The sequence below is a fragment of the Bacillus rossius genome, chromosome 1 (genome assembly GCF_032445375.1).
Source record: "Bacillus rossius redtenbacheri isolate Brsri chromosome 1, Brsri_v3, whole genome shotgun sequence".
Taxonomy (NCBI): Eukaryota; Metazoa; Arthropoda; class Insecta; order Phasmatodea; family Bacillidae; genus Bacillus; species Bacillus rossius.
This window is the reverse complement of record NC_086330.1, coordinates 203,729,941-203,755,293: the sequence shown is the minus strand read 5'-3', so window position 1 is coordinate 203,755,293 and position 25,353 is coordinate 203,729,941.

Sequence of the window (25,353 nt, the reverse complement as noted above, 5' to 3'; positions counted from 1 at the left end):
GATACCCAAACATTTACTGCGTGATAATGCGAATGTCATAGTTTTGTTTCGCATGGACTAACATAATTTACGCCACGCTTACGACGATCACGTTAACACCGACATGACATTCCAGGAATTCAAAGACATGTGTTCCTTGTGTTGGAAAGACGAACACGGATTTCTAGTCATCGTAAAGGACTGGCCTCTATATAAGGGTAGGTACACACAGGTTTTCGACCAGTTTATCATCAAACATGAATCATAGCATTTCCAAATTTGGACCAAGCAGTCGAGCTCCGCGTACCGAACTATGCACCGTGAAACACGATGCTGAAATACGTAAATACATTTCGCTACTCGGTCAAGAAATAAAACGAGCAAAAGACGAAATAATAGTATACCATGTAGCCATAGACCAGCGTGTGGAAGCTTCGGACTATCGAATTCGCGACATGATCGAAGTTTCGAATGCACAAAGACGTGACTACCTAGAGTCTCTTCTGTCAAAACTTAATTCACGTCTGGTGTCTAAAGGTGCTTCGAAATAAAAACAGAATTATGGATGTCAACATCGATTTGGCAAAGCAACTGCGCGATGTCATCGAGGCCATACGAACAAAGAACTTGCTCGCCAGGCAACACAGATAAAGCGACGAAGTTCGAAGAGAGGAAAAATTGAAGCCCTTGAGTGCCCGTCTCGATAGCTTCATAACCAGGCGAGGGGACGTCGAAAATGAGAAACCGACTAAAATCGAAGTAAAAGAAGAGCCGTAAACTACGTCCACGGGCAAACGAAAGCGAAGTCCACAATTAACAGACGATACCAACATATCTACTAGCAAAGACGAAGTTCGTGTCGGTCGAACTCTTAGGAAGAAACCTCGAAATAAAAAAGGTTTCGAAGTCGGTCCTCTCGCTAGCGAGTACCTGGCCTCCTCTGTGCCTCGAAACAGCGACGCGACGTATAGCGTGCATAAACGAGGTAGTAAATGGGTCCTTGGTTCGAAGAAAGTACATTTCGTGTCCGGCGATAATATTGAATGTGGAAAAGAGGTGATAAAACTTACTCGTGGATTATGCGAACTTTTGTTTCGTAAAAAACCGCGGCGATATTCAGAGGTGGAATTACGAAAATATAGAAGATTGCTAGACGCTTCAAACGCCATTTACGCAAAAAATGACCCGAAAACGGGTCGATTAAAAAATTATTAACATGAGAAATATCCTTTGATAGCTAGTCTTTTCTTAGACATCGAAGGGGCCGGACTTTATAAACTCGACACTGGTAGAAAATTGGACTATGTATATTGGGACGTCCCCAATGAATTAGTTGATCGTCTTAGACTGCTGCAGGCATCTCAGAGCGTGGGAAATAATTCGCACACCAACGATATCACTTCCATACTTGAGGAATTACAGGAAGCGGGATATATTGAATAGTGATCATGTCAATGTTTGCCATTGCGGGCGAGTTGCATAAACCCGCAAGACATCATTATCCACGACGAAAAATCAAAATCAAAGGATTGGACGACAATTGGCAGTCTGATCTGCTCGAAATGTGCGAATATTCGCGTGTGAACAAGGGCTACAGGTACATTATCATAGTCATAGACACCTATTCAAAGTTCCTGTGGGCTACACCCTTAAAACGGAAAACCGCTGTGGAAGTTACGAGTGCCATGGCGAATATTTTGAAACATAAACGAAGACCTTCGTTACTGCAGACGGACAACGGGAAAGAATTCTACAATACATCATTCAAGGCATTGATGAAAAAGTTTGACATTACGCATTATTCTACGTTTAGCGGTGTCAAAGCATCAATGGCGGAACGTGTGATTCGTACGATGAAGAATAAACTGTATACTCGGTTCACTGCCAATGGTAATTACAAGTGGCTGAGTTTACTTCCTAAACTAGTACGAGAATACAATTCTACTGTGCATTCTACAACGAAACTCAAGCCGAAGGATGTAAAGGACAATCGACTGCTTCGAACTGTGTACTCCAAGACGAATATACTAGATTCGCGAAAGAAAAAAGCGAATATCGGCGACATTGTGCGGATTTCGAAAAATCGCGGAATTTTTCACAGGCCTTACAAGGGGAATTGGACTAGAGAATTATTTCGTGTATGTAGAAAAAAAAAATATGTATCCACGTATTTATTTTCTCGAGGATCTGAAAGGAAAACGTATAACAGGGGCGTTTTATGGAGAAGAGAGTAGGTATATATAGTATGTATGGGGGCACCGGAGGCAGGAGGGGGAGCCGGGGAGCCACGGCAGCCATCTTGGATTACGTCACTTCCGGCGGCCATCTTGGAATACGTCACTTCCGGCGGCCATCTTGGATTACGTCACTTCCGGCGACCATCTTGGATTGCGTCACTTCCGGCGACCATCTTGGATTGCGTCACTTCCGGCGGCCATCTTGGATTGCGTCACTTCAGGCGACCATTTTCTTTTTATCCGCCATTTTGTTTTCTAGAACATCCCGACATTTCGAGTTTCGTCCGCCATCTTGAAAATATTTATTTACTATCAGATTTTAATGAAAAAAATTTAAATTTTAAAAAAATTAAATAATCACAATTTTAAAATAAAATTAAAAAAACATAATTAAATAAAATTTTAATTAATAACCTACACATCGAACACCCCACTCCTCTAAATTACATATACATCATCTAGCACCCCCACCCCTATGTTAAAATGACATCGTCATCGAACACCCCACTCATTCCTGTTACAATTTTTCGTTACATCCACCATCTTGGAAAATCATAATTATTAACTTAGAAAATCAGGGGAAAAAATATATACCATCGTTGTCTGCTGGAGGCAGCCATCTTATTTATTAAGACTACCATCTTGATTTAATCTGATGGGTGTCGTCATCGGTTGTAGGTTTATAAAGTATGTTAGTGTATGTAAGGTCGAGTTTCAATTCTCTACCAGCATTATTATGACCCTTATAGACAAAAATCCACAAAAATCCACAAAATCCAAAAAATCCACAAAAATTCACAAAAATCCACAAAAACCCACAAAAATCCACAAAATCCACAATCATTTCGTTGTTGTAACCACAATTTTTTCTTAAAGTCTTACCATTTATAGGTTTTAACTAAAATATATGTTATCAATACTATCGTTGTGGATGTGATAGTTAAAGTAATGATAATTTAAAAAAAAAAAAAAACATTTATTACTCCATCTTAGCGGACCAGAAATTTTTCAAAGTCCTAACCCACAAGTAGATAAGTATCTCTTCTAAGTAGGAACATGTTTGCGTACACGTGTTTAAAGAGCTGCACGGAAGCAAATATTTTAAATGTTTGGGTATACATCCATCCCCCTCCCCTAAAATTTTTAATGACAGAAAAAAAACACAAGCAGCTTTAATCGTTCACGAGAATAATATGCTACAAACAAAAATACCGAATCACATTTGTACAGTATTACATGTTCCCCTATCTTCACGAGAGAGACCACATCCGACACATAACACTTTACGTTTCAACTTAATGTCTGATCGCTATAGTGTATATGATGCAGTTACAACACTCACCTCAGCCATTACCTACTGTCGCTACGAGCAAAGTCATTACCTACTGCCACTACGAGATGCACTTCATATCAAATGAAAATAGTATTTTTTTAAGTCGTGGCAAGAAGTCGAAGTAAATAAAATATAAAAAAAAATATTTAACATATTTAATAAAAAAAACACACAATCCTTCATACCATCTTCTCCCCCTTTGTTAACACAATACCATTCAGAAGGTGTTACCGTCCCCCTTCACAACACCCCGCTCCACAGTACTTTCCATACTAGCCATCAATTACTCTGCCCACACAACTATACAAGCATCACGCAGCTCCAAAGTCGATATCCCCCCTCCCCTTCACAGCAGCAATATCCTCCACAGTCAGAGTGGAGGTGTTCACAGGTACATCTGCGATGTCTTCCCTGGACTCTTCGTCTTCATCCATCGCAAGAGCTTCTTCCTGGCCGCTAGCCTCCTGACAGCACGCATAGAACTCATCCTCAACAATCTTCTCATAAAACTGGCCCGACACATCTTAATAGCTCTGTTGATAACTACGAATGATACATCCTAAGGCTGCAATTGTTCAACTGTCCCCACCCCTCTACCCTTTCTATTGCAGTCCTGTCGTGCGTGCCAAGCACACACGTCACTGAAGCACGGCCTTTGACGTCAGCATACCTACCCCCTCCCCCCTCTCCCTGAACCATCCACACCCCAAATAGCTGAATCATTTAGACCTGTCGCCACGCGTCCCCAGAATCCTAATACCATTTTAAGCACCTTCGACGAACATTCCGACCTCTGGTAACTAGTGAAAAGTTTCAAACAACACATGAATAAATACATTTTTTAATAATTTTAGACTTGAATTTATTAATATAAAAATTTACAACATTTCAAAACATTAAAATTTATATGGCATCAGTAGATTTTATCCAACTGATTTTCACATTTATCGAATCCTAGCCACTTCACAAACAAGGCATCATCTTTCTAATCTATCAATTTTCCTACTTAAAAATCGCTTGGGTACTTGGTAGGCTGAATTTATTCCCCATAGAATCCGCCACGTATCACCGAACCTCGTAAATCTTCCAAGTAGTAACATCACGGAATATTTATGTCAACCATTTATAAATACATACAAAATATTCAATTTTAGCTCTAAGTTTTATCACGCCTAGTTTATTTGCATCAAAATAAACAGTTTCCAGGAGTGAGTTATGTTTTTACATTAACAGGCACCATGCCAGTTTTTCTGTATTTTCTGTAACTTATAAATCCACATGTATCTCCCTTTTGCTGCGAACTCCCTTCACATGACTTCCTTTAGAGCAGGAATGAATCAATCATCCACCCATCCTTTATCTCGGTGAACATAGTTGAATTATTTATTTCGAACAAGGCTACAAGACTTCTTGGCTACAAAGCTACAAGCTACAAGGTTACAATCGGCTACGTGTCTACAATACTACCAGGCTACAAGACCACGAGGCTGCAAGGATACATAAAACATATAGAAAAAAATCTGGGTATAAAAATACCAACTCAGCAAATTTAAAGCTTACTGTAGAGCCGAAACATCCCTGAAATATGTATTTTATGCGTACTACATGACCAAGGGGTTTTGAACTATTAAATATTCAGCCCTGGCTACAGACTTGACAACAAACATTCAATGAAACGGACACACATTTGGATAAAACATTCAACTCAGTAGGATACGATATCTAGGATACATTAGTTAAAATACTAAAGGAAACGATAGAATCCAGCTCAAGCCGGCTACAATGCCTCCATCCACATTTGGCTCCAAATTATTTTAGTTACAATGTAGTACGTACCCGCCACAATTGCCGAAAAGACGTTATTATGACTCTCCATTTTGTTAGTCATTTATTACGAATTTTACATCTTTAAGTTAGAAGTTGTACTACGAGAACCCAACCTTAGCTAGAAATTAGATTACAATAAATAAAACAAACTTTTTTATCCAATTTTGTTTTTCACTTTTATACACATGCAGACAAAACAAGTTATTATTGTTGTGGCATGCATTTCTTATTTCACGAAGTATAGACCATATTTGTTTGGTATTGGGTACATTTTCTTCATTTTTGCGAGGCAAGTAGAAGTCTTAACCTATCTACCTATAGGTTAGAATATTTCCATGTGGCATAATAAATATCTTCGGCTTCTAACATCTTACGTAAATTTTCATCACTAATACTTTTAAGACCTCCAAAGTTCCGATTTTAATACCAGCCTCAAAGCCATTAAAATTGTAATCGCCCCACTGACCATCATAAGCCTAATCTGAATAATTTAGTTTAATAAGTCGTTTCCATCATTTTGGTCTCAACACTTTATCATAGTATTCGATCTTGTGAGCTTCAAGTTCTTAATCATAGTCTTATTTCTTGTAAGCTTCAGGTGAATCATAGCAGTCTTCGACCTTTTCAGCTTTAGGCTGTTCTAAAGTGCTCTCAATTTCATGAAGGCGACTAGAACTTGGTGTAAATATTTTTAATTCCGCATGAAAATGCTAGGTACTCTCTTCGTTAGCTTTTAGTTCCAAATAATTAACAAGACCTGGGATAGTACTATTAGAATCATCATCTTCACATTTCTCGTGATCATTATAGTCGTCTAATATTTTGCTACCATTTCACTTCCTTACTTTTATAGACTCACAATTCTTAACATTAACCAGCCTTGTTTAACCAGACCTCAAGGAGGGAGAGAATCATGTCACAAACGAGTGTTTCTCGGCTGTACTTAGCCTATTTAACGAATGAGTAATGGATATTTTTATTCAAGTACCACCTGATTAAAATGCGGAAATTTCTTATTTGGTGTCAGGAATTCACAATACAAACGGATATCTCTCAATATATTCCAAGAACAATACAAAAAATAAAACTCAATAAAAGATATGACTCAAGAAAATCTGGAAGCACATCCCATTAAATTAATTTATTAACTCAGATTCATTCCTCTAAAAGAATACAGAGGTGTTTTATTTTACTAATGTTAACGCACATTTAAAACACTAATACTCATATTTCAAACACAATTCATCATATTTCAAACACATCACAGCATATTTCAAACAATTATCCACACAATTCACAAAAATATCATATTTCAATACCAAGAACAGAAGTTTGAAGTGGTGTTCTTTTCTCTTCTATAGCGACTCGTGATGTTACAATCATCTGGTTTTCATCGATGCTATAGATGTTTATGCAGGCACGAGGATTCTGTTTCTCGAACAGAGGGATCTGGCGAAGTGAATTGGGAAACTCGTTGTTAGTGAAGTTGAACTTTCCCTCCAAGTAATTGTAGCACTAATTAACATGCTCAGATGCTCACCCGCATCTAACTTCACCAGAATTGCACACTTAAAATATATGTGCTCATCTAAGTATTTACAGATTGACCACCGCTAATTTTTCTTTGATGCAGGTAGGTATTTCGATGTAGGAGCTAGCTCTAAGTGGATCAAGCTTGTTAATGTGTAGTTGTAGTCGCTTAACACCAGACAAAGACCATCCGGACCCCTTTCATAATTAGTATTCTTCCTCTTTACATATCTTAAAGATGTATTCAGTAATGACATCCTCCACTTCACGAACTGCAAAGAGTGGAACATTCGTGGTTTTGAAGGCCCTCATGTCTTCACACGTACCCATTGGCTTTTCACAATTGCACTCAAGCACGATGCAATACTTGAGTGGACCATCCTCTTCAATTTCCTCTAGAAGTTGGCTTATTAATTTAACCTTGATAGAGTCCAAGTATGTACATGTGTCCTTGACAGAACTGTTATTATTTTCTACCACACAAGTCTTCAAGTTACCCCAGATTCCCACTTCTGCAATGATGAAGTCGTGGATGTTGGCTAAAACCCGCCTCTGCCACCAGCAATGTTTAGCTGGTGCTTGGCTTAGGTATGACTACAGGCTTAAGTGCGGCTATTCTCTGCTTCTTAGTTGATAGTAGATCAGGACCCTTACACACTTTGGTATGTGCTTTCAACTTACCAGCCCTGGCGAACACTTTAGCATAGTTCCCACACGAATACATTTTATGGCTAGGGTTGAGACCGCAAGCCGTCTTCTCGTGATGTGTGACATGACTGGAGTTTTCGAAGGTGTTGAAGCAGAAGCTACACCAGGTAACTGAAGTCGTGAGGGCAGCACCAGTACATGTTGTAAGATATTACCGCAATTTATCACTGCTAGCAACCATCTTTCCACACAGATGACACTGCTTGAGGTCATGCTGCTGGTTGTCAGCACACTGACATTCATAACGGTAGCAGTTATTAGCTGCCATATAGGTAGCAGGGCAGAAACTTCATTTCTGCATGGTTTATGTCATCACAACAATCGGTAGTCTGTGTTCAATGCACGGAACACACGAAGGAAGCCCGACGTACGGAGAACTATAACAGAAGTCTTAAGAAAACAATGTAGCTACCCATTACATGAAAATGTTAGCATACATAACTTCAAACCTACAAACTACAGCTTCAACAAACCAATTCTTAAGTTAGCACTACCTTACCCCGAAAAAATCTAAAAAAATCACTAAATTGTTAAAGTACTGTAACTGACAAGTTACGCAGAAGTAGTCAAAAAATATTCAAAGTCCTGGTAACTGGTAACTTTAACAAATTTTTAAGTACAGAGAAGCATTTAGCTGAAAAATATTCAAAGTCCACACAACTCCCTATCCACACAAATGTTTAAGTACAGAGAAGCATTAAACTGAAAAATATTCAAAAGCCCGCACAGCTACATTTTCACATAATAGTTTTAAGTACACAGAAAAAGCTAGCAGAAAAAAATGTTCTAAGTTCTGATAGCTAACAAAATTATTTAAAAGATCATATAGATAGCTATCTACAAAAGAAAAAAAATGAATACACAGCCTCAAATCCACTCATTTACACGAAATCCAAAAAAAAAAAAAAAAAACCACTAACTACAACTAATCATACTACCATCAATATAACAAAGAAGCCCCTTGCTTGAAACCAATCAAACCTAAAAATTGTTTCAATTTTAGCACAAAACGTAGCTCATGTGCAGGTTTTCATAACAACTCTTGCGTTTCGGTAGGTCTTTGATGTGTGAAGGGGTACGGGGTAAAAACATGTAGCAACCATGCAACAACTATGATTAACCTCTATAGCTTGGACCAAGTACAATCACTATTGGATTTGCTAATTAGAAATGGGGTCGCGAGGTACTTTCACAATCATGACTCATCTCACAAAAATGTCTGAGAGCCTGAGCTATCCAAACAGTCTCAAGCAATTCACGGCATCGTGGACCCATGAGTCCCTCAGCACACAACCATTATGTACACACACAGATAAACTTCTACATGACAATACTTGACATGGTAAATGTTTTAGTTGTGAAAGGAAATAGTTAGAAAAATTAAAATCTAATACTTTTTCGGATTCAGAACATACACATACATGTGTGAAACTAAGCATGGGAGTTGAGGGAAAACATTCGTTGCTCACGAAACATTTTGTGTAAATAACTTCATACCTACAAACCCACATTAAATCCATAATTCATAGTGATAAATTATCAAACCAACCCACAACACCAGCAAATTAATCCGCACATTAGCATTTTGCAGCTACCCCAACCACCCTTTGAATTCAATCTAACATAAAAATCACTCAAATAACACCAATGTAAGTAAGTAAGTCGAAAAATTATGCATGAGTTCAAGTAGGGAGGTGATCTCATCCATATCGGTATAGGCTCCTACACAAAAAGAAACAATTAAATGTATCACCCCGGCCACCAAATCATTTAGACCATCCCAAGACACATACAATATCTCTTATGCTGCCATTATTCTGAAAATCACAAAATTCATTGTTTTTAACACCAGCTACATAGTCATTATCCTCATCATCTTCTCAGATATCATCGACACAGCAATCATAATGATCAACATACTCATCCAGATTACTGTCATATTCCGTAATCTTAGGCGTCGAAGCTTCTTCTTTGTCTTGAAGCATCCTTTATAAGTGTCCATCCATTCTCAAAGTTAAAAGGCTCTGGAGAAATGGTTTGAAACATATTCTCACTAATCACAATAATGATACTTCCACCATCTTCGGTCTTCCTTAAACCTTCAACATCCTTAATTTCAAGTTCTTTGTCGTAATCAGAAGAGCTACGAACATTCATACCAAGGAATAACATTCATCAGTGAGCATAACTTTACAAGTCTTGCAATGTCTTTTTAAGCTCTCTCTTAGAACAAAATACCTGTCACACCGATCAAAACTTAACATTTTATTTAGTTGGTTTTTGACATGATAATTCCTTCTCAATGTAAAACCCTGTCACAATAACTACACTAGTGACCTTTTCATGACGTTAGTAGCACCGATCCAGAATCCATATTAGTTTCTACGACAAATGTCAGAAGCAACCTGAAAGTTCAAACACAAACACTAAACTTAAATATAACATGAAAATAAACTATCAGCGAGAGTTTATTCCGAATTTTAAATAATACATGGTTAAGTAGTTCCGCTTCTAACCAACATATTTTGCAACATGTTGATTCAAAGTATTTAATTATTTATTTCTATTGAAGTAAACCTTATACAAATTACATAATAATAGTTAAGCAAATATAAATTTTACCGACATATGACTACAAATGTAGTCAATTCGGCAGCAAATGTAACCAATTTTCTCCATCTGTCTGCAAATGTAACCCTGTAGCCTATGTATTCCGATCTTCAACCCACTTCGTTTCAGAGTATGATGGGTGTATTCATACTGTTTATAAAGCTATGTTATTATGTAGCATGCAGGATGTATACTTGGTGTTCGCAAGAGAAGTAAGGATTCGATAGGTCTCAAGGGAAAGAAAATCAAATTTGTGTTGTCCTCGTAACCAGCTACCTTTTGCTTACATGTAACAAAATAGCGAATTTTAATCGAGTGTCATCGTTATTTTCATTAGTTTGACCTAACCGAAATTCTCAGCACTTAACCAGTCACATGTAGAAATAATCTGGCTATGGTGGATTATTACCCCAGAATTCACTGAAAAATGCTATGTGAGAATCAATTTTATTTCTAAAATAAGGTCACATTCACCAGTTCTAAGAGTGAACATTATGGAGGATCTATACTTGGTGTTCGCAAGAGAAGTAAGGATTCGATAGGTATCAAGAGAAAATCATCAAATTCTTGTCAGGTAAAATAGCATAAGCACACGAGAAAAAAAATTCTGACACAGTAAAGTTGAAGCAAATGTAGAAATCCATCGAAATTTCACGTGAAAAAATAGGAGCACTCAGAGAAAACCATCAGGGAGAAGATGTCGTTTATAAATATCATATATTATCAATTTTTTAAAAAGTTCATATTTAATCCTGCTTAAGCAACATGAGAGTTCTGGCACAAGTCAGCTTGTGAACTCTTTGTTTAAGCAACATGAGAGTTCTAGCACAAGTCAGCTTGTGAACTCTTTGCTTAAGCAACATGAGAGTTCTGGCACAAGTCAGCTTGTGAACTATTTGTTTAAGCAACATGAGAGTTCTAGCACAAGTCAGCTTGTGAACTCTTTGCTTAAGCAACATGAGAGTTCTGGCACAAGTCAGCTTGTGAACTCTTTGTTTAAGCAACATGAGAGTTCTAGCACAAGTCAGCTTGTGAACTCTTTGCTTAAGCAACATGAGAGTTCTGGCACAAGTCAGCTTGTGAACTCTTTGCTTAAGCAACATGAGAGTTCTGGCACAAGTCAGCTTGTGAACTCTTTGTTTAAGCAGGATTAAATATGAACTTTTTAAAAAAATTGATAATATATAATGTTTATAAACGACATCTTCTCCCTGATGGTTTTCTCTGAGTGCTCCTATTTTTTCACGTGAAATTTCGATGGATTTCTACGTTTGCTTCAACTTTACTGTGTCAGAATTTTTTTTCTCGTGTGCTTATGCTATTTTACCTGACAAGAATTTGATGATTTTCTCTTGATACCTATCGAATCCTTACTTCTCTTGCGAACACCAAGTATAGATCCTCCATAATGTTCACTCTTAGAACTGGTGAATGTGACCTTATTTTAGAAATAAAATTGATTCTCACATAGCATTTTTCAGTGAATTCTGGGGTAATAATCCACCATAGCCAGATTATTTCTACATGTGACTGGTTAAGTGCTGAGAATTTCGGTTAGGTCAAACAAATGAAAATAACGATGACACTCGATTAAAATTCGATATTTTGTTACATGTAAGCAAAAGGTAGCTGGTTACGAGGACAACACAAATTTGATTTTCTTTCCCTTGAGACCTATCGAATCCTTACTTCTCTTGCGAACACCAAGTATACATCCTGCATGCTACATAATAACATAGCTTTATAAACAGTATGAATACACCCATCATACTCTGAAACGAAGTGGGTTGAAGATCGGAATACATAGGCTACAGGGTTACATTTGCAGACAGATGGAGAAAATTGGTTACATTTGCTGCCGAATTGACTACATTTGTAGTCATATGTCGGTAAAATTTATATTTGCTTAACTATTATTATGTAATTTGTATAAGGTTTACTTCAATAGAAATAAATAATTAAATACTTTGAATCAACATGTTGCAAAATATGTTGGTTAGAAGCGGAACTACTTAACCATGTATTATTTAAAATTCGGAATAAACTCTCGCTGATAGTTTATTTTCATGTTATATTTAAGTTTAGTGTTTGTGTTTGAACTTTCAGGTTGCTTCTGACATTTGTCGTAGAAACTAATATGGATTCTGGATCGGTGCTACTAACGTCATGAAAAGGTCACTAGTGTAGTTATTGTGACAGGGTTTTACATTGAGAAGGAATTATCATGTCAAAAACCAACTAAATAAAATGTTAAGTTTTGATCGGTGTGACAGGTATTTTGTTCTAAGAGAGAGCTTAAAAAGACATTGCAAGACTTGTAAAGTTATGCTCACTGATGAATGTTATTCCTTGGTATGAATGTTCGTAGCTCTTCTGATTACGACAAAGAACTTGAAATTAAGGATGTTGAAGGTTTAAGGAAGACCGAAGATGGTGGAAGTATCATTATTGTGATTAGTGAGAATATGTTTCAGCCCATTTCTCCAGAGCCTTTTAACTTTGAGAATGGATGGACACTTATAAAGGATGCTTCAAGACAAAGAAGAAGCTTCGACGCCTAAGATTACGGAATATGACAGTAATCTGGATGAGTATGTTGATCATGATGATTGCTGTGTCGATGATATCTGAGAAGATGATGAGGATAATGACTATGTAGCTGGTGTTAAAAACAATGAATTTTGTGATTTTCAGAATAATGGCAGCATAAGAGATATTGTATGTGTCTTGGGATGGTCTAAATGATTTGGTGGCCGGGGTGATACATTTAATTGTTTCTTTTTGTGTAGGAGCCTATACCGATATGGATGAGATCACCTCCCTACGTGAACTCATGCATAATTTTTCGACTTACTTACTTACTTACATTGGTGTTATTTGAGTGATTTTTATGATAGATTGAATTCAAAGGGTGGTTGGGGTATCTGCAAAATGCTAATGTGCGGATTAATTTGATGGTGTTGTGGGTTGGTTTGATAATTTATCATTATGAATTATGGATTTAATGTGGGTTTGTAGGTATGAAGTTATTTACACAAAATGTTTCGTGAGCAACGAATGTTTTCCCTCAACTCCCATGCTTAGTTTCACACATGTATGTGTATGTTCTGAATCCGAAAAAGTATTAGATTTTAATTTTTCTAACTATTTCCTTTCACAACTATAACATTTACCATGTCAAGTATTGTCATGTAGAAGTTTATCTGTGTGTGTACATAATGGTTGTGTGCTGAGGGACTCATGGGTCCACGATGCCGTGAATTGCTTGAGACTGTTTGGATAGCTCAGGCTCTCAGACATTTTTGAGAGATGAGTCATGATTGTGAAAGTACCTCGCGACCCCATTTCTAATTAGCAAATCCAATAGTGATTGTACTTGGTCCAAGCTATAGAGGTTAATCATAGTTGTTGCATGGTTGCTACATGTTTTTACCCCGTACCCCTTCACACATCAAAGACCTACCGAAACGCAAGAGTTGTTATGAAAACCTGCACATGAGCTACGTTTTGTGCTAAAATTGAAACAATTTTTAGGTTTGATTGGTTTCAAGCAAGGGGCTTCTTTGTTATATTGATGGTAGTATGATTAGTTGTAGTTAGTGGTTTTTTTTTTTTTTTTTTTTTTTTTGGATTTCGTGTAAATGAGTGGATTTGAGGCTGTGTACTCATTTTTTTTCTTTTGTAGATAGCTATCTATATGATCTTTTAAATAATTTTGTTAGCTATCAGAACTTAGAACATTTTTTTCTGCTAGCTTTTTCTGTGTACTTAAAACTATTATGTGAAAATGTAGCTGTGCGGGCTTTTGAATATTTTTCAGTTTAATGCTTCTCTGTACTTAAACATTTGTGTGGATAGGGAGTTGTGTGGACTTTGAATATTTTTCAGCTAAATGCTTCTCTGTACTTAAAAATTTGTTAAAGTTACCAGTTACCAGGACTTTGAATATTTTTTGACTACTTCTGCGTAACTTGTCAGTTACAGTACTTTAACAATTTAGTGATTTTTTTAGATTTTTTCGGGGTAAGGTAGTGCTAACTTAAGAATTGGTTTGTTGAAGCTGTAGTTTGTAGGTTTGAAGTTATGTATGCTAACATTTTCATGTAATGGGTAGCTACATTGTTTTCTTAAGACTTCTGTTATAGTTCTCCGTACGTCGGGCTTCCTTCGTGTGTTCCGTGCATTGAACACAGACTACCGATTGTTGTGATGACATAAACCATGCAGAAATGAAGTTTCTGACCTGCTACCTATATGGCAGCTAATAACTGCTACCGTTATGAATGTCAGTGTGCTGACAACCAGCAGCATGACCTCAAGCAGTGTCATCTGTGTGGAAAGATGGTTGCTCGCAGTGATAAATTGCGGTAATATCTTACAACATGTACTGGTGCTGCCCTCACGACTTCAGTTACCTGGTGTAGCTTCTGCTTCAAAACCTTCGAAAACTCCAGTCATGTCACACATCACGAGAAGACGGCTTGCGGTCTCAACCCTAGCCATAAAATGTATTCGTGTGGGAACTATGCTAAAGTGTTCGCCAGGGCTGGTAAGTTGAAAGCACATACCAAAGTGTGTAAGGGTCCTGATCTACTATCAACTAAGAAGCAGAGAATAGCCGCACTTAAGCCTGTAGTCATACCTAAGCCAAGCACCAGCTAAACATTGCTGGTGGCAGAGGCGGGTTTTAGCCAACATCCACGACTTCATCATTGCAGAAGTGGGAATCTGGGGTAACTTGAAGACTTGTGTGGTAGAAAATAATAACAGTTCTGTCAAGGACACATGTACATACTTGGACTCTATCAAGGTTAAATTAATAAGCCAACTTCTAGAGGAAATTGAAGAGGATGGTCCACTCAAGTATTGCATCGTGCTTGAGTGCAATTGTGAAAAGCCAATGGGTACGTGTGAAGACAAGAGGGCCTTCAAAACCACGAATGTTCCACTCTTTGCAGTTCGTGAAGTGGAGGATGTCATTACTGAATACATCTTTAACATATGTAAAGAGGAAGAATACTAAATATGAAAGGGGTCCGGATGGTCTTTGTCTGGTGTTAAGCGACTACAACTACACATTAACAAGCTTGATCCACTTAGAGCTAGCTCCTACATCGAAATACCTACCTGCATCAAAGAAAAATTAGCGGTGGTCAATCTGTAAATACTTAGATGAGCACATATATTTTAAGTGTGCAATTCTGGTGAAGTTAGATGCGGGTGAGCATCTGAGCATGTTAATTAGTGCTACAATTACTTGGAGGGAAAGTTCAACTTCACTAACAACGAGTTTCCCAATTCACTTCGCCAGATCCCTCTGTTCGAGAAACAGAATCCTCGTGCCTGCATAAACATCTATAGCATCGATGAAAACCAGATGATTGTAACATCACGAGTCGCTATAGAAGAGAAAAGAACACCACTTCAAACTTCTGTTCTTGGTATTGAAATATGATATTTTTGTGAATTGTGTGGATAATTGTTTGAAATATGCTGTGATGTGTTTGAAATATGATGAATTGTGTTTGAAATATGAGTATTAGTGTTTTAAATGTGCGTTAACATTAGTAAAATAAAACACCTCTGTATTCTTTTAGAGGAATGAATCTGAGTTAATAAATTAATTTAATGGGATGTGCTTCCAGATTTTCTTGAGTCATATCTTTTATTGAGTTTTATTTTTTGTATTGTTCTTGGAATATATTGAGAGATATCCGTTTGTATTGTGAATTCCTGACACCAAATAAGAAATTTCCGCATTTTAATCAGGTGGTACTTGAATAAAAATATCCATTACTCATTCGTTAAATAGGCTAAGTACAGCCGAGAAACACTCGTTTGTGACATGATTCTCTCCCTCCTTGAGGTCTGGTTAAACAAGGCTGGTTAATGTTAAGAATTGTGAGTCTATAAAAGTAAGGAAGTGAAATGGTAGCAAAATATTAGACGACTATAATGATCACGAGAAATGTGAAGATGATGATTCTAATAGTACTATCCCAGGTCTTGTTAATTATTTGGAACTAAAAGCTAACGAAGAGAGTACCTAGCATTTTCATGCGGAATTAAAAATATTTACACCAAGTTCTAGTCGCCTTCATGAAATTGAGAGCACTTTAGAACAGCCTAAAGCTGAAAAGGTCGAAGACTGCTATGATTCACCTGAAGCTTACAAGAAATAAGACTATGATTAAGAACTTGAAGCTCACAAGATCGAATACTATGATAAAGTGTTGAGACCAAAATGATGGAAACGACTTATTAAACTAAATTAATCAGATTAGGCTTATGATGGTCAGTGGGGCGATTACAATTTTAATGGCTTTGAGGCTGGTATTAAAATCGGAACTTTGGAGGTCTTAAAAGTATTAGTGATGAAAATTTACGTAAGATGTTAGAAGCCGAAGATATTTATTATGCCACATGGAAATATTCTAACCTATAGGTAGATAGGTTAAGACTTCTACTTGCCTCGCAAAAATGAAGAAAATGTACCCAATACCAAACAAATATGGTCTATACTTCGTGAAATAAGAAATGCATGCCACAACAATAATAACTTGTTTTGTCTGCATGTGTATAAAAGTGAAAAACAAAATTGGATAAAAAAGTTTGTTTTATTTATTGTAATCTAATTTCTAGCTAAGGTTGGGTTCTCGTAGTACAACTTCTAACTTAAAGATGTAAAATTCGTAATAAATGACTAACAAAATGGAGAGTCATAATAACGTCTTTCCGGCAATTGTGGCGGGTACGTACTACATTGTAACTAAAATAATTTGGAGCCAAATGTGGATGGAGGCATTGTAGCCGGCTTGAGCTGGATTCTATCGTTTCCTTTAGTATTTTAACTAATGTATCCTAGATATCGTATCCTACTGAGTTGAATGTTTTATCCAAATGTGTGTCCGTTTCATTGAATGTTTGTTGTCAAGTCTGTAGCCAGGGCTGAATATTTAATAGTTCAAAACCCCTTGGTCATGTAGTACGCATAAAATACATATTTCAGGGATGTTTCGGCTCTACAGTAAGCTTTAAATTTGCTGAGTTGGTATTTTTATACCCAGATTTTTTTCTATATGTTTGATGTATCCTTGCAGCCTCGTGGTCTTGTAGCCTGGTAGTATTGTAGACACGTAGCCGATTGTAACCTTGTAGCTTGTAGCTTTGTAGCCAAGAAGTCTTGTAGCCTTGTTCGAAATAAATAATTCAACTATGTTCACCGAGATAAAGGATGGGTGGATGATTGATTCATTCCTGCTCTAAAGGAAGTCATGTGAAGGGAGTTCGCAGCAAAAGGGAGATACATGTGGCGTGGCGACAGGTCTAAATGATTCAGCTATTTGGGGTGTGGATGGTTCAGGGAGAGGGGGGAGGGGGTAGGTATGCTGACGTCAAAGGCCGTGCTTCAGTGACGTGTGTGCTTGGCACGCACGACAGGACTGCAATAGAAAGGGTAGAGGGGTGGGGACAGTTGAACAATTGCAGCCTTAGGATGTATCATTCGTAGTTATCAACAGAGCTATTAAGATGTGTCGGGCCAGTTTTATGAGAAGATTGTTGAGGATGAGTTCTATGCGTGCTGTCAGGAGGCTAGCGGCCAGGAAGAAGCTCTTGCGATGGATGAAGACGAAGAGTCCAGGGAAGACATCGCAGATGTACCTGTGAACACCTCCACTCTGACTGTGGAGGATATTGCTGCTGTGAAGGGGAGGGGGGATATCGACTTTGGAGCTGCGTGATGCTTGTATAGTTGTGTGGGCAGAGTAATTGATGGCTAGTATGGAAAGTACTGTGGAGCGGGGTGTTGTGAAGGGGGACGGTAACACCTTCTGAATGGTATTGTGTTAACAAAGGGGGAGAAGATGGTATGAAGGATTGTGTGTTTTTTTTATTAAATATGTTAAATATTTTTTTTTATATTTTATTTACTTCGACTTCTTGCCACGACTTAAAAAAATACTATTTTCATTTGATATGAAGTGCATCTCGTAGTGGCAGTAGGTAATGACTTTGCTCGTAGCGACAGTAGGTAATGGCTGAGGTGAGTGTTGTAACTGCATCATATACACTATAGCGATCAGACATTAAGTTGAAACGTAAAGTGTTATGTGTCGGATGTGGTCTCTCTCGTGAAGATAGGGGAACATGTAATACTGTACAAATGTGATTCGGTATTTTTGTTTGTAGCATATTATTCTCGTGAACGATTAAAGCTGCTTGTGTTTTTTTTCTGTCATTAAAAATTTTAGGGGAGGGGGATGGATGTATACCCAAACATTTAAAATATTTGCTTCCGTGCAGCTCTTTAAACACGTGTACGCAAACATGTTCCTACTTAGAAGAGATACTTATCTACTTGTGGGTTAGGACTTTGAAAAATTTCTGGTCCGCTAAGATGGAGTAATAAATGTTTTTTTTTTTTAAATTATCATTACTTTAACTATCACATCCACAACGATAGTATTGATAACATATATTTTAGTTAAAACCTATAAATGGTAAGACTTTAAGAAAAAATTGTGGTTACAACAACGAAATGATTGTGGATTTTGTGGATTTTTGTGGGTTTTTGTGGATTTTTGTGAATTTTTGTGGATTTTTTGGATTTTGTGGATTTTTGTGGATTTTTGTCTATAAGGGTCATAATAATGCTGGTAGAGAATTGAAACTCGACCTTACATACACTAACATACTTTATAAACCTACAACCGATGACGACACCCATCAGATTAAATCAAGATGGTAGTCTTAATAAATAAGATGGCTGCCTCCAGCAGACAACGATGGTATATATTTTTTCCCCTGATTTTCTAAGTTAATAATTATGATTTTCCAAGATGGTGGATGTAACGAAAAATTGTAACAGGAATGAGTGAAGTGTTCGATGACGATGTCATTTTAACATAGGGGTGGGGGTGCTAGATGATGTATATGTAATTTAGAGGAGTGGGGTGTTCGATGTGTAGGTTATTAATTAAAATTTTATTTAATTATGTTTTTTTAATTTTATTTTAAAATTGTGATTATTTAATTTTTTTAAAATTTAAATTTTTTTCATTAAAATCTGATAGTAAATAAATATTTTCAAGATGGCGGACGAAACTCGAAATGTCGGGATGTTCTAGAAAACAAAATGGCGGATAAAAAGAAAATGGTCGCCTGAAGTGACGCAATCCAAGATGGCCGCCGGAAGTGACGCAATCCAAGATGGTCGCCGGAAGTGACGCAATCCAAGATGGTCGCCGGAAGTGACGTAATCCAAGATGGCCGCCGGAAGTGACGTATTCCAAGATGGCCGCCGGAAGTGACGTAATCCAAGATGGCTGCCGTGGCTCCCCGGCTCCCCCTCCTGCCTCCGGTGCCCCCATACATACTATATATACCTACTGAAGAGATTATGAAAACTAAATTTCCAGATACTTTCTCGTTGAAAAAGTGTTACGGCGTAAGAAGGGTAAGGCATTAATACGATGGTTGCATCATGGACCAGAGTTTGACTCGTGGATTGATGAAAAGGATATTTTAAAACAATGAGTTTGTGTCAAAAAATTTTAAAACTTGTGTGTGTAATGCTTATTTTGTATAAATAAATCTTTGTATGTAATAAATTGTATTTTTTTTATTTCTGTACGTGTATACATGCTTCATGCGGGGAGCGTGCAAGAAGCACGGCCGCTCCATTATGCGGTCGACGGGACAGTGAGGCGGCTTTTACCCCCTCCACAGCGCCCGTGGCGGTTGTGGGGGCCTGGCGTCCTCTGGCCGCAGCGGTGGTGGCAGGGTGGAGGTGGTGATGATCTTACTTTGCAAAAATATACCCTTCTCTCCCCTGGTCCATGCAGGTGCATCTTCCCCCTCCATGTCGCTTGCCGGAACGTGGGACACGGCGCTGGGGCACAGACCTGATTTTTCCTTCAAGGACACGTGTGCTGGTCGCCACGTGCTAACAATATATTACAAAATTATTTTATAAAGAATAACTTTTAATATTTATTCCAAGTATAAAGTTATAAATAATTAATTTTCTTTACAAGTATAGAGTCATAAAGAATTATTTTTTTTTACAAGTATAAAGATGTATAATTTTTTTCCAAGTATAAAGATGAAAAGAATAAATTTTTTTTCAAAGTTAAAGATGTACTTTTATAAGATTTTTTCCAAGTATAAAGGTGAACTGCTATGTTTTTTTCAAGTATAATGATGAACTGATATTTTTTTTTCCAAGTATAGAAATGAAGAGATATTTTTTTAAATTTTTTTTAAAAATGTTGTGTGTGTGTGTATAGTGACTTGGGGATTTATTATTATGGTAAAATACAAACATTAAAAATTTCTTTCCGTTTTATTTTCTCTATGTAATCATACATACATATATATATATATATACATCACACATACATTCGTTTTTGCCCCAATTCCCCCTCCCCCCTACAGAGTATCTTCTTCGTGCCGAGTAGACGTAGATTTGTTTTTTTATATTCATTTCTTTAACAAGTTTTTTTTAATACATACTTTAACATCAGAAACATTATAAGATTTTTTAATTTAGTTTTGTAGAGATACATTGAAAAATTTCTTGATTACAACGTTTTTTTTTACAAAGATACAAAAAAAAATAATAATTATAAAGAACATGACTATTTTTTTTTCGTTCTTGTTTTGATTAAAAAGATACACTGCATCAACTATACAACATCAAAATAATATTTATAAAGTATATGATGGTTATTTTTGCATTGCCTATGAATATGCATTGATGCGTTAAAGTTAGCTTCACACAATTGTTTTGATCTGGCCACGGGGCACAGTTCACGACAGCAATGTGTCTCAAACTTTGAACAATAACCTAAATCATCGTGGTACATGTACTTACAATGTTTTAGTCCACCGCACTGTTCACTGTAGCGATATTTACGATTACCGATTTTCGATGTCTTTAGTTCATCAATCGAACACGGAAAATACGCTTGCGGATTGCATAGTTTGATTACACAATTTGGGTTCGTACAGTCATATGCGATTATAGGTTTCACTGTACCGAAGGGATCCTTGGAATCCCATTTAAGCCTAAAGTGCGTGTCTTCACGACACGATTCAAAGTATGTATTGTCCGTGGCGAACACGTCGGTCGTGGAACCGTGATAATACATTTGATATTGAACGCACTGCTGTCCTGATCGTACGAAAGAATAGTTTTCTTGGCCAATGTTAAACAAGGCACACTTTTCAGTCTCGTGCGGGCGTGGGTCCGGACAGAGGTCCCAGCACCACGTGGTGACATCTTCGTCATCGTATTCGTCGTCGTCGTCGTCGACGTCGCCGACGTGGTCGACTAAGTCTGGGTACCTGATAGAAGATGTCCTCTGGGCGAACCACGTTGACGATCTCCGGGGCAGCTTTTGCGTCACGACAGCTGAGACGTCCTCGTTTGGGACGTGCGGCTGCCACGGCCCCTCTGCGAAAGATGTCCAAATTGTGTCGGACGATGGCGACATCGATGGGTTCCGACGACGACCCTCGTCGACGCGGTCACCCCACCGCCGCCTCCGTCGTCGACATGGTGATGTTGCTGGATTTGTTACGAGGATGCCGCGATGATGGTGCCTCACTCTTCGATGCCGGAGTCTTGTGCATCTTGCTGCTGCTGCTGCTGCTGGAGCTCTATAGCCGCCTCCAACGTACAGAGGATGCGGTGATGTAGATACAGAATTAATTTCTCGCTTCCGGGAAATGCTTCAAGAGTACTTAAAATGGTTGCAGTTAGGGATTGACGAATTTGATCGAACGACATCCCTTCATATCCCGTAATTATTTCAGCAATGAATTCATGCATTTCGGCAAGTGAAACCATGATTATAATTATTACGTAAGAAAACAAAAATCCGTCTCCGCGGCACGATGTAAGTACTCGGCGTCGACGGACGTCTCCGCAGCACGAAGTAAGTACTTGGCGTCGACGGAGGAGGAACTGAGGCAAAACTGACGGCTCCCGGGTCCTGCAGCCGGTATTTAAACTTGAAAACAAATTAGTGGTGAGAGGTGTAGGGGTGGAAATGTCGGTAAAGTGAGGGAGGGATGGGAAAAAACTAGAGTAGTAGTGGGGGGCTGGTTATTACGATAAAAAATAACAAAATTAAAATTTAAAAAAAGGTGGTGGGGAAGGGGTTGATTGTAGTGTGCGAGAAATAATATTTTTAGGAGAAGGGGTGGTTGGTGGTTGGAAGGGGGGGGTTGTAAGTTCGTATATGCGTTGGTAAAAGTGGTGGGGGTCAGTCAGCTAGCACCCACCTCGGGCGAAGGATCGGTCGCCATTTTTTTTGAACTCGTCGGGTTCGAACCGAGGACTCCGAACTCCGTGTCGTAAAAGTACATTTTTATAAATAATTTATTAAAATTTTATTATTTAATTTTTATTATAAATTTTTAAAAAAATTTCATTAAAATCGGATAATAAATAAAAAAGTTAAAGATGGCGACCATAACGAAAATTGCAACGGTAATGTAATATTTCAAAATGGCGGAAAACACAACGCCAGAATGTTCGAGAAAAACAATGACGTCATCCAATATGGCGGATCCAAGATGGCGGATCTAAAATGGCCGCCGGGGTCAAGGTCAAATGTCAAGGTCACAACCATCCAAGATGGCCGCCGGACGTCACAATCCAATATAACGGTCGACAATCGCAATCCACACCCTGAACCCTGCGCTCGGAGGAACTATTATATAGTACTATTCGTGCTCAAGAAAATTAGCGTCACCTCGGGCGACAAGACTCGACCCGCAGGTTCCGACCCCCGTATCCTTGTAAACTACTAGACGAAAAAAGTAAACAGTCGAATGAATGGCTATGTAAATACTACCATGTTCTGGAGTGGGACGAAGGTAAAATCCCATAACACCAAGTGAAAAACACTATTGAAGATTTGTTATTTCAAAACGAAATAATTTACTTTGCTGGACCTGAGCAGAAGAATTGGCTGAGCATGTTGTGTGATGCTTCAGTTGAAATTGTAGACCTACAGACCGAATACGGCTGTCCTTCCCTGCGCAAGCTTAGTGCAATATATGATGTGCAGCCACGTGACAAGTTTGAACGAGTATGTGCCTGTACAAACTCGCAGTTAATGCAGAAATGGCACACACAGTGTTAGTTGGAGCCCTCATATATAAAAGGCGCACATCCGTTCGTGCCTTCAGTTGTAGTTAGGACCTGTAAGAATATGTTTACGTTTCATTCTACGAACTTGTACGTGAGCGTACGACCTAGCTTTAGCAGTGTCCAGTACAGCTACTGGGATGTCGGGTATCTACATACATATACAGAAAACTGTGATGGAGGCGCTCAGCATTGGCGGTTTACGCACTTTCCTGTGTCCTACGAACCGACTCAGCAGCTATTAGATTGTTGCGAACCTGGAAACTGTGCCGTCTATCACATGAGACCGCACACAATCCTTCCTGCTAGCATCGCTGAAGTAGTCGCCTCGTCTGCATGTGCAACACCAAACATGAGCGTGTTGCAACCTGTTGCAACCTGTGATGCTTCTACGCAGACGTCCAAACGACGTTCGTCTTATCGTCGAAGTTTAGGCAGTGAATCTGTTCCAACTAGCACTGAGCCAAGCCCAGGCGCAGAGGTGGTCACAGACGCCATCGACCATGTCTCGCCGGAGTTGTCAACATCACAGAAGATGACCAGCTGGATACCTGTGTTCCTGATTCCGTGACCTGCGAACCAGTTGGAACCGGAGTGGACGAGGCAGTTCGTGCGGCATTAAAGACTCTGCTTGCGAAAATGCTTGATTCCTTAACTTAATGTGTATTTGTGTATTTTTTTATAAATAAATATGTAAAACTTGAACTCGTGTGTTTTTATTTCTATCATTTTTAAGTACCTAATAAAAAATTAATTTTAAATACAGACAATATTTTTACTAATGTAGTATACCAGTAGACCCTCAGTCCACCTCTGGCCGTGGTGCAATACGGACCGGCTCTCTTCAGTAAGTTTCGTGAAATTTAGTTACTGCTCCAATGTCGACCGGGATAGACTGTTTACCTTTAGCAGCGAGGACCTTGATGACAGCAACGATGATGGAGTCGGAGATCCCGATACCGACTGTCAAGGAGACAACAGTATGTGCTGTTGCACCATCAGCTGAAGTTTCAACACCAGCATTGAATACTTCAATTAATGAAGAGCGTACATCGCATCAGTGCAAATACTGTGGCGCATCATTTACTATCACTTCAAGCGCGCGCAGACCTGAAAGAAGCAGTTGTCCGAATAATTTACTTAAAAGAACAGAGTTTCAATGTAACAAGTGCGGTAAACTAATTTCACCTCTCGATAGCTTACATCGAAATTGTAAAACATGCTCCGAGAAAGTTAAGTGCAAGTATAATGAACAAGGTTATTGTTTTGACTCATGTGTTGTACCAGCTAATGAGAATATATAAGTGAGACTCTGGTGATATGAACTTCAGTCCGTCTCTGGCTGCGGTGATGAACGGATCGGATAGTCAGACTTGAATAAAGTATTAGACCAGTATCTAACTATTCTTGAGAACTCGATGATATCATTACCAGTATCAACACCGACCTGGATCGAAGGTCTACCATCATCAGTGCAGAGCCCGATGACAACATTGTCTACAGCTACACCTACTCTCTCAGCACAGGAGGAGATTTCGACGCGTGCAACATCTTCCGCAGAGCAGACCTCAAAGGTTTCAGAAGATAACATGTCAGCAGTGTTACAATGGTTGTCAACAGTTTCAGTGTCATTGATGAAGAAAGGAGCAACCAACCGTGTTCCATCACCCAACTGTACGTACTTTGAGAAGATCAAAAACTTGAAATTACGGGATTATGTAATACACAATTGTAGTAATAACTCTGAACGCATTAAATATCTGTGCAACAGGTGTTTAAGCAAGTTTATACTCTATGGAAGATTAAAACGACACCTCAGGAATTGTGATAGACTGGCTGTACATTCATCAGAAACAAGCTGTATATTTTGTAACAAAACATTAGCAACTATTCCAAGTGCAAAACAACATGAAATATATCACTGTCCTTTTAATGAAGTTGATAATTCGTCTGTGTGTGAAAATTGT